Raw genomic sequence first — 10,127 nt, 5'->3', positions numbered from 1 at the left:
CTGTTTAGTCCCAAACAAGCAAACAACAAAAACAAGCTCTTAAAATACTTTTGGGATTAATATTGGAATTTTACTACATTTGTGGATTAACTTAGAGAGACTGTAGAATACTTTTAGAATACATTATCGAGTTACATTTAAAATAAGACAGAGAAAAAAAGAAATAATGTTGATTTAATGATACATATCTCTGTATTAGAATATTTTGAGCTGTAAATGACAAAAATCAGGTAAAACCCAAGGTTAAGTATAAAAGAGAGTTTATTGGCTCATTTAACTGATAAGTCCAGTGGTAAAACTAGTTTTCAGACATGTCTGTATCTTTGGTTCAAACAATGTCATCAGGACTTGGTCTCTCTGTCTTCCAGCTTAGCTTCTTCAGCTTCAATATTAGACAAACCTCCATATGGTAGCAAGGGTGACCTGTCTGCTCTGTCTATATGGTCTTTAGCACCTGCAATATCACAACATCAGCGGGAGAGAGGTTGTTTTTTGTTTTTAAATAGTGTCAGCAAAAGTACCAATTATGGTTCTCATTGGTCAGGTCTACATCAAGTGTAAAAATGGCGGCAGGGTGGGGAGCTGGGAATCAGCCGCACTTCAACCACATAGGCTAAGGCTGGTGAGTGGTGGTTTCCTGAGAGGAATGTGGAGCAATCAAAAAATCAGGTGTATACACCATAATACCTATTTATTTATTTATTAGATGGAGTCTTGCTCTGTTGCCCAGGCTGGAATGCAGAGGTGCGATCTCGGCTCACTGCAATCTCCACATCCTGGGTTCAAGTGATTCTCCTGCCTCAGCCTCCTGAGTAGGAAGGATTACAGGCACCTGTCGCCTCACTCAGCTAATTTTTGTATTTTTAATAGAGACCAGTTTTCACCATGTTGGCCAGGCTGGTTTTCAACTCCTGACCTAAGGTGATCTGCTCACCATGACTTCCCAAAGTGCTGGGATTACAGGTGTGAGCCACCATGCCCCACCAATAATATCTGTTTATAAAAAAAAGGATTTAAAAGCAACATTAGCAAATATTAGTAAGTTAAAGTTCTATTTTTTAGATTATGAAGTTATTTTAGGGCCATAAAGGTGAAAAGAAACCAGGCCATTGGTCAGGAAAACATAATTTGTTAGAATTATAATGCAGATTTTTGATGTTACTCTTCCCACATTTCTTGATCTCATTACTGCTCCAAAATCTTGCTTCATAAATTTATCCTGTTTTGCAGCTTAATCTCACCTTCTATTTTCTTCCCCTGTGCCTATGGAACCCCATTCCCTACCTCCCTAAACAAATCAAGAAGCCTCTCAATGCTACTGCTTTTTCAAGCTCCTCTTCTTATATTCATCAGCAAGTTGTTTAAAGTCATCAATGATTTCCTTAACCATCAAATCCAATGGCCTTGGATTCCCCTTGATGGCTTGCTGTCTCTGTAGTATTTGACAACACTGGCTGACCTTTTCTTTTTGAAACCTGGAATCTTAGTTGTTATGAAACACAGTCTCCAGATGTTTCTCTTAGCTTTCTGATGACTTTGTTTACTTTGTTGGTTTTTCTTCCTCATCTTCTTTATACATGGGTGATTCTCAAGGTTCTGGCTTCAAATTGTTTCACTATTCACTTTTTTTTGGCACTTTCAAATACTGACTTTCAAAAGGGTATACATTTTTTTTTTGTTTTTTGAGACGGAGTCTCATCTGCCACCCAGACTGGAGGGTGGTGGCTGCCTCCCATGTTCAAGCGATTCTCTTGCCACAGCCTCCCATGTAGCTGGGATTACAGGCGTGTACCACCACACCGGCTAATTTTAGTATTTTTAGTAGAGACAGGGTTTTGTCATGTTGGCCAGGCTGGTCTCAAACTTCTGACCTCAAGTGATCCACCCACCTCAGTCTCCCAAAGGGCTTACTTAAGGTGTGAGCCACCACACCCGGCCTACATCTATTTAACTGCTTCTGATCAGTTCTTCTCCTAACACCTATGTGATTGAATCCTAACTGTTCATTATCAAGAAAGACACAGCTTAACTTCTTAACTTCTTTTAAAAAGATCTTCCCCTTCTGAATCCCATGGTAGTTTTTTAACTTGCATTAGTTACTTATGTGTCTTACTTTCTGGCTTATAAGCTCCTTCTCTCCCTCCCTTCCTTCCTTCCCTCCCTCCCTTTTTCTCTTTTTTTTTCTTTCTTTCTCACTCTCTCTCTCTCTTCCGTCCTTTAGGATATGGGGCCCTTGCCCTATAAACTTCTTTAGGAAGATTTTCTTTTTAAACTTTTATTTAGGTTTGGGGTACATGTGAAGGTTTGCTGTAAAGATTATTTCATCACCCATGTATTAAGCCTTTTTCTGCTCCTCTCCATTCTCCCACCCTCCACCCTCAAGTAGATGCCAGATGAACAGATACTTTACAAAAGAAGACATACATGAGGCCAAGAAACATATGAAAAAATGCTCATCATCACTGGTCATCAGAGAAATGCAAATCAAAACTACATTGAGATAACCATCTCACGCCAGTTAGAATGGTGATCATTAAAAAATCTGGAGACAACAGATGCTAGAGAGGATGTGGAGAAATAGGAACACTTTTACACTATTGGTGGGAGTGTAAATTAGTTCAACCATTGTGGAAGACAGTGTGGCGATTCCTCAAGGACCTAGAAATAGAAATTCCATTTGACCCAGCAATCCCATTACTGGGTATATATCCAAAGGATTATAAATCGTTCTACTATAAGGACATGTGCACACGAATGTTCACTGCAGCATTGTTTACAATAGCAAAGACCTGAAACCAACCCAAATGCCCATCGATGATAGACTAGACAGGGAAAATGTGGCACATATACACCATGGAATATTATGCAGCCATCAAAAACGATGAGTTTGTGTCCTTTGTAGGGACATGGATGAACCTGGAAACCATCATTCTCAGCAAACTGACAGAAGAGCAGAAGATCAAATACCGCATGTTCTCACTCATAGGCGGGTGTTGAACAATGAGAACACATGGACACAGGGAGGGGAGCACTACATACTGGGGTCTGTTGAGGGGAAACAGGGGAGGGACGGTGGGGGCTGGGGAGTTGGGGAGAGATAGCATGGGGAGAAATGCCAGATATAGGTGATGGGGAGGAAGGCAGCAAATCACACTGCCATGTGTGTACCTATGCAACAATTTTGCATGTTCTTCACATGTACCCCAAAACCTAAAATGCAATAAAATAAATGGAAAAAAAAAGATTTTCTAGTTCAACTCTGCATCTTGCATACTGTAAAACACAGTGTTTTGTATTTTTTCATTTCTTTATTCAACATACGTAAGCACTGACTATGTGTTGTGCTAGGAGCTGGGTAATTGTTTAAAAAAAATGGGGTTTCTGCCCTCAGACAGTTTAGAGTCTTGTGAAAATACATATTGTGATATATAATCAATAAAACTTTATTGAAAGAATGAATCTTAAATCTTTAACTCCTTTTTCATCTTCTCTCCCCAAACTCCTGACCTACATTCCTGTACCCTTTCCCCGGATAAATCCCACAGATTTCTCAAACCCAACAGCTGAATTGGATTCATGTGCTATGGACACAAGTTTGCCCCATGTTGAAGAAACTCACAGTCAAGCACCTTCTCTCCCTAAACCTTCTGCTAGTTTTAGTATCAATGTTACTATCTCCTCCTTATTGCCAAGGGGAAATCTTGGTATTCTTTTTAATTTCTTCTTTTTTCTTCATATTTAATTCTTTAATTCAAACAATTATCCCTCTTGTTGAGGTCCTTTCACCTATAGCAGAGGTTGAAAATTAGTGACCCATGAATTGTATCTAGCCAGTAGAGGTGTTTTATTTGTTTTGTATAATATTATCAAAAATATGATTTTCCTGTTTCTCCCGAAAACTCAGAACATCTGGCAACACTGGGTCCTTATCCTTACAAGAATTGTCTGGAGTTTTAGAGGGGACAGCTCAATCAACTCCACCATTATAAACTCTATTACTCCTTGCTTTTATCACATTGAGTCCATTTCCTCACTTAAGAAACTTTCTTAGTCCCTGATTTAAGGCATTTGAGTTTGCTGTCTCCGGCCTATATGATCATAGACTACTAGTAGTGGAAGAGATATGAAAAGATCATCTCTTCTAAGTTTCCTTCCTCTCTCCACTCTTTAAGGAATGGAGAAATGAGGTCTAAAGAACTTACATTACCCAATCAATTTCATACGGCTAATGTCTAACAGGATTCCATAATATGCCATTGGTCCCCCTCCCTCATATGGATCATGTGAAACTTATATTACCCTTTGGTTTAGTTGTGAGGAACCTCAGAACCCAATTTGTGGCACCCCTCTAGTAATTACATGGACCTTTTGGTATGAAGTTTTGGGGTATTAACATACCTCTGGCTTTATTTTGTTTTCTAGTTACTTTTGCCTCAGTTTCTCTTCCAATCATTTTCTCCTATTACAGTATATATTTTTTTCCCCAAGGATACTCAATATTTTGTGAGAGAGGTGGGACATCAATACGGGCATAAACTGTCAGGCTGTATTGTCTGGCTCCCAATTTCTTTCTTTCACCTGTCATTGTCCTCTGGCTACTCACATTCTCTATTTTCCTTGACAGCCAAACTTCTTGAAAGAATTGTCTTCACATGCTGTGTCCACTTCATCCTGCCTTTTCAATTCACTGTAAACAGATTCAAAGTCTTCAATGCCTTCTTTGTTGCTGTGATATTAATACCAAAATTATATCGTATTCATACAGATATGCAGGACACAAAATGGTTTTCCCTAAATCATCTCAACTATAAAAAAAATGCAGAGAAAAAAATTAATAGGTAATACATGAAAATTTTGTTCTGGGTAGCTGGATGACTGGTGAGATTTATTTTCTAAAATTTTCCACAATTTTAAAAACAAGCGCATTAGAACACATCCCGATGTAAATTAGAAATTCTCAACTTACATTTCCTAAAAGAAGACAGAAAACTAGGAAAGCGACAGTGAAGTCACTGGGCCACACTTCATTTCACCTTAAGGCTGACTCAGAAAAACGAGAGAGTGCGACTCAGATCCCCCCGTCCAGCGGCTGGGGCGCGGGGCACGACCGGAAACCTCTTGTTAAGATAATCTTAAGAGAGCCCCCACGACCCTTTAGCTCATCCTAAATGACCTCTGAACATCTCCACCTCTCGCGCTAACGGCTCCAAACCGCAGATAACGGTCAATCGCCTCCGGTTGTCGTGGTAACAGCCAGCAAACGCAATCCCGCCTCCGTAACGCTTCCCAGAATTCCGTGCGTTTTCTGTCTTCACTTCCAGGTTCGGAGAGCCGATTTCTTCCGGAAGTATCTGCCTGGGGGTCACTTGGCGTTTTCTGGCTGCGTGGCGTCTTGTTGGGCAGGGTCATGGGGACCCTTTTTTCTCTCACCGTTTAACAGGACTGGAAAGCTAAGCAAAGGCGTTACTCTCACGGAATTTTGATTGGTCGTTGATAGATGAATTGGACGTTAGTTTTTAAAGAGCCGAAGGGTGCATATGTTAGCTTTATCTAACCATTCCACAGTGTATACATTTTTCAAAACATCTTGTTGTATACTATAATTTTTGTCAACTAAAAACAAAAACATTATTAAGTACTAAAAGCTGTGGAGTCAGAATGTAGAGATGAATTTTTGAAATTAGAATATTTTATTTGGGAAGAAAATAGTAATTTGGGGCATACGTGTAGACTGCGGTGGTTTTCGGTATGTCTGAAGAGTGAAGAGGTTAGGTATGTCTTTATACTGTATGCAGATGAAGGTACACATGGCATCCAAAGCCCACTCAATTTTTTAAAGTTTATTTTTCTGATTAGAAAGGTAATACATGCTTATTGAGGAACATTAGAAAATTTCAGAAGAATGTAACAAAAAAATTTCAATACCTACATAACCATTGACATTGTGGTATGATTTTTTTCTCTCTCTGTTCCTTCAACAATGAGTGTTGAAAGAGTTTTAGCTAATTTAGTAAGGCTATATTGCAGCTTTTGGTTTGTACTTTTTTGCTTATTTGTGTAGCTGAAGGGTATTGCAGATAGTCTACAGGAATAAAGCCACATACCTACAACCAACTAATCTTAAAGACAACAAAAATAAATAATGGGGAAAGGACACTATTTAATAAATGGTGCTAGACAAAGTGGATAGACATGTAGAGGAATGAAACTGGACCCCTTTCTTTCACTATATACCAAAATTAACTCAAGATGAATTAGAATTAAATGTTAAGACCTGAAAAACAAAAATCCTAGAAGAAAACCTAGGAAAAGCTCTTGTGGACATTGGCCTAGGCAAAGAATTTTTGAGCAAGTCCTCCAAAACAAATGCAACAAAAACAAAAACAAATGAATTTCATTAAGCTAAAAAGCTTCTGCATAGTAAGATAAATAACTAACCTACAGAATGGAAGAACATATTTGCAAACTATGCATCCAACAAAGGACTAATATCTAGACCCTACAAGGAACTCAACTGAACCAGAAAAAATTAAAATCTATTAAAAAAGGGGCAAAGGGCAGGAATAGACATTCCTCAAAAGAAGACATGTAAGTGGCCAAAAAGCATGATAAAATTCCCAACATCACTAATCATCACAGAAATGCAGATTAAAACCATGGTGAGATACCATCTCACACCAGTCAGAAGGACTATTATTAAAAAGTCAAAAAACAGATATTTATGAAAATTCAGAAAACAGGGATTGCTTATTCGCTGTTGGTGGGAATGTAAATTAGTACAATCTCTGTAGATACTAGTATGGAGATTTCTCAAAAGAACTAAAAATAGAACTACCATTTGACCCAGCAATCTCACTACTGGGTACCCAAAGGAAAACAAATTTGTAACTGGGTGTGGTGGCTCATGCTTGTAATCCCAGAGTTTTGGGAGGCTGAGGCAGGGGGATCACTTGATGCCAGGAGTTTGAGACCAGCCTAAGCAATACAGCAAAACCTCCATCTCTACAAAAAATTAAAATGTTAACCAGACATGATGGTACATGCCAGTAGTCCCAGCTACTCGAGAGACTGAGGTGGTAGGATTGCTTGAGCCCAAGAATTCAAGGCTGTGGTGAGCTATGATTACACCACTGCACTCCAGCTGGGTGACAGAGCAAGACCCTGTCTGTGGAAAAAAAAAAGAAATTGTTATGACAAAAAGACAAAGACATACAATCAACCACCAACCTAAGTGTCCACCAACAGATGGTTAAAGAAAATGTGGTATGCATATACCATTGAATACTATGTAGCCATAAAAATAATGAAATCATGTCTTTTGCAGCAACATGGATGGAGCTGGGGCCATTATCCTAAGTGAAATAACTCAGAAGCAGAAAATCAAATACCACATGTTCTCACTTATAAGTGGAAGCTAAACACTGGGTACACGTGGACATAGAGGGGAATAATAGACACTGGGGACTACAATAGTGGGGAGGATGGGAAGGGAAGGGTGAGGGTTGAAAAATTAACTATTGGGTACAATGTTCACTGTTTGGGTGATGGGTACACTAGAAGCCCAGATCTCACCACTGCATGATGTATCTATGTAATAAACCTACACACATACGCCCTGAATCTCGGTATACAAAAAGAAAGCATAAAAAAAAATCCAAATAGTATTTCAAATGTTTATAGGCTATGGTCCATTTCTAGGCATAGCTAGCCTTCCTTCAGTATTCCAAACTATTCATACTGTATTGTAATGGCTTAGTTTTCCATATGTGTATGTTTTAGTTATATAACTGGATTGAAAGCTAGTTGTGTGGTCCTAGATAAATTATTGAATTTTGCTGAGCCCAATTTCTTTATCTGCAAATTAGAGATAATGCTTTGCAGGGTTGTAGTGAGGATTAGAAATAATGTGTCCAAGGTGAGTTTAATTAAAAGTAGTTTTTTTTTGACTTTTGGCTTTAGCAGTCTAGGCACATAGCAGGTGTTTGTATTTTTATAATATTCCAAATGAATGAATATCCTAGCATCACACTCAATTTAGATATTTATTGAGCATCTATGACACATAAAGCACTGTTTATAACCAAAGTCCTGGTGAGCCTATATTATTCAGGTATGTTTCTTACATAAACCACATGCTGCTCTTCAACTTTAGCAATTTTCTTAGTCATCTGTTTCCTCAGTCTCTTAACACATTGCCTGGCCCATCATAGTAGGTGCTGAATAAATGTGTGAGCTGAGTGGAATAATTTTGTAGGAAAAGAGAAACACAGAAATTGGATAAAACCTGGCAGGCTATGATGAAAACGATTAACAGATACAAAGGACTTTGTACAATGGGAGATCAGGAGTCATTAATTGTGATGAAGGTATTTGGGAATGCCCTGTGGAGTAGGTGTGGATAACCCCCGACATGGGCACCGAGGAAGGAGAGCTGTGCAAACCCCAGGCACCATTAGTGCCTGAAGAATATCTTAGTTTATAGTGTTATTACTCAGCTGTTTCCTTTATATAATCCTTTATATATAATCATATATTAGTTTATAGAATTAGTGCCTGAAATGTAACTTACTGCTTACATATATCTAGCTTATATAATCATACTTAGTCTTATATCTAGCATACTTAGTTCCATAAATCTTTCTATATAATCATATAGGTATTGTAGTTGGAGCTGTACTGACACATTATTACTGATTTATATAATCCTTCCATATAACCATATAGTAGTTTATAGTAGGAGGAATGCCCAGCGCAGTCACAGAACAGAAGCAGTACATGGGAAAACAGCCAGACCAGGACAAGAACCAAAGACCCAAGCGGTGGCGTCCCTGCCTGAAAGGGCATACGCTGTATGGCAAGCTTAGAGCAAGAACCTCTCCTCCTGATAAAGGAGTTGTAATACCTTGCATCCAGTTACTGTGGAAAGTAGGCCTCAGGCCTGAGATCCCGCAAATAACGGAGGGAGAAGAACCCCTCTGGTGTAACCAGTCATGGCAGCTGTATACCCTGTCAGTCTTTTCTCTCTTCTGTGCTAGCTCAAATCATTCTCCCATAAATTTTTTTTTTTTTTTTTTTGAGACGGAGATTCGGGTTTGTTCCCCAGGCTGGAGTGCAAGGGCATAATCTCGCAACCTCTGCCTCCTGGGTTCAGGCAATTCTCCTGCCTCAGCCTCCTGAGTAGCTGGGATTACAGGCACGCGCCATCATACCCAGCTAATTTTTTGTATTTTTAGTAGAGACGGGGTTTCACCATGTTGACCAGGATGGTCTCGATCTCTTGACCTCGTGATCCACCTGCCTTGGCCTCCCAAAGTGCTGGGATTACAGGCGTGAGCCACTGCGCCCGGCCCCATAAATATCTTAAGAGCACAAGTCTGTCAGCTCCCACTGCATTGATTTACAGTATCTTTCTATTAGAAAACCTTTAAAGGCTCCAGCCCCCAGATAAGAAGTGTTGTGCACAATACCTGTTGCACTCTCCCACCTGGTCTTACAATCTTTGCAGTGAAAATAGCCAGGTGGGAGAGTGCTTAGGTGTAGTGCATTTCTGGAACTAACAAGGTTTATTTCAAACAACTCTGTTGTAATTACCAAAAGAGTTTTAACCCTTACCGAGTAGAAGCAATCCCATGTCAGACCTGCTTAAAGTCTCATTGTTCCTGTCCTCAAAAGAAAAGACACATTGATCTAAGGAGGCCCCATCGACAAGAACTGTGTGGTCGCTGCAAAGACAAGAGATTCTCCTGTGGCAACATTTACAGCTTTAAATATGTCATGTGACTTGTACAGGACCCCTGAGCTCTTCTTGTAACTTACTGTGCTGTATTCCTTTTCTGCAACTCGGTTCTGACCTGGCATTGGAAAATGGACTAGGCTTTTGTACTTTTTGTAGGTTCTGTAACAATTGTACAATGTGAATAGAATAAAATAAATGCATGTGGAAAAAAAAAACAGGCAGCAGGAGGCTGCAGAACAACGCTTATAAAGACCTGTCACCCACACTGGGTGGGCAGCAGCGAATCCCACTGCAGCCGGGGTGTTGCCTTTAAGGGAAGTCGCAGGACCCAGCTCCTAGCGCCAGCATCTGGCCCAGCACCGCCCCTTGTTTTTCGCCCCGCCCCTCGCCT

General features: G+C 39.7%; 1 long non-coding RNA gene across 1 annotated transcript; it reads right to left on the bottom strand.

Annotated features, from left to right (window-relative positions):
• Positions 1 to 243: 243 nt before the first annotated feature.
• Positions 244 to 6,159, bottom strand: LOC116558833. Its single transcript, XR_004272185.1, has 3 exons — positions 4,967 to 6,159; positions 4,604 to 4,687; positions 244 to 454 (listed from the first exon to the last, which is right to left on the bottom strand). It is a non-coding gene; the product is annotated as an uncharacterized LOC116558833 (long non-coding RNA).
• Between the last annotated feature and the right edge of the window lie 3,968 nt (positions 6,160 to 10,127).

Source organism: Sapajus apella, unplaced genomic scaffold (assembly GCF_009761245.1).
Source record: "Sapajus apella isolate SASKATOON/1434 unplaced genomic scaffold, GSC_monkey_1.0 scaffold2, whole genome shotgun sequence".
Classification (NCBI taxonomy): Eukaryota; Metazoa; Chordata; class Mammalia; order Primates; family Cebidae; genus Sapajus; species Sapajus apella.
Note: the sequence above shows the minus strand (reverse complement) of the source record. Positions and strands in the feature narration are given on the sequence as shown.